The following is a 2621-nucleotide window of genomic DNA, read 5'->3' as shown; positions in this document are numbered from 1 at the left end:
CCAGAATCAATCCACCACTCTTTAGGATTGCCCACCAAGTTGCATTCGGAAAGCATGGCACATAAGTCATCAACATCATCATGCTTTTCCACCATGTTTGCTTGACCCTTCTTCTTGTCTTTCTTCGGAGCACGACACTCCATAGATTTGTGTCCGGCTTTTCCACAGTTGTAGCAATTTCCACTGAACCGCTTCTTGCTTGGGTTGTATTTCGGTCCAGAAGCCTTCTTTCTCTTTTTGTTCTCTTCAATAATATTTGCTCCCATTATTGTTGAGTTTTCACGGCCTCTCTTTTCAGCAGCTTTGTTGTCCTCTTCGATTCTCAACCGAACAATGAGATCTTCAAGGGACATCTCCTTGCGTTTGTGTTTCAAGTAGTTTTTGAAGTCCTTCCACAAAGGAGGCAACTTCTCAATCATCGCTGCTACTTGGAATGCTTTATTAATGACAAGACCTTCAATGAAATTTCTGCTAGTAAAAATACTAAGATTACTACTTTCAACATCAGTATTAATTTGATTTATACCTTCAGCAAGGAGATCGTGAATAATCACTTGCAATTCCTGGACTTGGGTAATAACAGACTTGCTATCTACCATTTTGTAGTCCAAAAACTTTGCAGCAACGAACTTCTTCAACCCGGCATCTTCGGTTTTGTATTTTTTTTCAAGCGCAGTCCACAGTTCTTTTGACGTTTCCACGCCACTGTAGACGTTATACAAAGCATCCTCCAGCCCGCTTAGAATATAATTCTTGCACAAAAATTCTGAATGTTTCCACGCCTCAATCACGAGAAAGCGTTCAGTTTCTGGAGTTTCATCGGGCAGCACAAGAACATCTTCCTTGATGAACTTCTGGAGACTTAGAGTAGTCAAATAGAAGAACATCTTTTGCTGCCAGCGCTTGAAAGCAATCCCGGAAAATTTTCCAGGTTTCTCCGCCGGTGCCAATGCTGCTGGTGTTGTTCGGCTCGTTGAGGCATTGGCAGTCACCGTTGGAACAGCTTGGTTCACATTATCATTAGTCATTTCTATAAAAGAATGACACAAACGTTAAAATCACGTAGATTTTAATCTCCAATAGAGTACAAAACCACAAAGGTTTTACTCTCCAAAAACAGTAAGTACAAATACAGAAGATATATTAAATTCCTTAAGCTTGTTAGTAAACTGTATTTGTAAACTAATTCTAGAAAAATAAAGCAGAATAATATATAAACAGAAAACGTAAAGAGATAGAAATCAATTCGAGCCCACTGAATTCACAGTGTTTCCTTAAGGAATTTAATCCCCTCCTAGTACCCAAGGTTATGGATTATTTCCTCCCAGGATAGAACGAATTACACACTGGTGTAGTGGTACTTCAAACCCCAGTGTTTCAGCGAACACAAAGTTCGGTAGCAAATCACACTTACTGTTGCTTTCTTTGAAGTTAAAATACGCAGAAGAAAGGAGAAGAACTCAGAAAATTCGTATGGAAATTCGGAGCATCATAGTCTTGTATTTATAGCCAAAGTTGGGCTGGAATCTGAAGAGGTGCAATTCTTCAGAATGGCTGTTTATGCAAAACGGCCACAGCATAAATGCCATAACATAAATGGCTATTTACTCAACAATAAAGAGGGAAAATAAAGAGGGAAAATTGAAGAGGGTAGTTAATTTTCTATTACCAAAACAGAAAAACGGATTGGATTTAATATTAATATTTATTTTAATATTAATATTCTATTTTTAAAACAATTATTTAATAACATTTCTGTTAATATTTTACTATTAACAAATAAACTTGGTCCAAAAAATTAATCAATCAATCGATCATTTGACCAAGAATCCGAATCCGAAGCCGAAGCCGAAGCCGAACCGAGTGACGACGTGGACGACGGCGCGAGGCTTGCCTTCTTCACAACTCTTTAAGAGCTAGAAGAAGAGCAATTGCTTATATACCCATAAAAAACCTCTTCCTCTTCCAATATGGGACAATGTCCCTTTGCCAAGGGGGAAAACTTAAAATTTCCCTCAAAATTTTTATTTCCCTCCATTTCTCATTCACCCTCTTTTAAATATTTAATATACTTAAATACATAAAACCCCAACATATCGAAACCATAGAAATTACTTTCTCTTTTTATTTTTATTTTATATGACATTTTTCCTTTTTAAGTTTATTAAAATAAGAATGATATCAACTTTAAGCTTTTCATTTTAAGTACCTCTAATATTATGTTTTTATATAGTTTCAAAAATATAATGGCATGTTTAGCACCACAAGTTCAAAAAGTCTCATTTCTTTCTTAATTTTCTCTCCAGTTAAAACAACGTTGCATAAAATTAAATCCCCAATTTAATTTCTCCCTCCCTCCCTATATATATATATATATATATATATATATATATATATATATATACTCGAATGTCCCAAGTTTCACTGGCCTTGTGAAACTTGAAAAGTTTACAGATTTACATGCGAATTGCACAATTATGGAGCCATTTGAGCACATTATGTCACCAGCCATTCTTACTTCAAGCATTCAATACCACAAAATAAACCTTTGCATATTCCTCTTTATTACTTTACATTTATCTTCTATAAATACCTTCACCATTTCTCCTCAACTCACTGTC

This window comes from Nicotiana attenuata, unplaced genomic scaffold (genome assembly GCF_001879085.1).
Source record: "Nicotiana attenuata strain UT unplaced genomic scaffold, NIATTr2, whole genome shotgun sequence".
Classification (NCBI taxonomy): domain Eukaryota; kingdom Viridiplantae; phylum Streptophyta; class Magnoliopsida; order Solanales; family Solanaceae; genus Nicotiana; species Nicotiana attenuata.
This window is presented reverse-complemented; position numbering follows the sequence as displayed.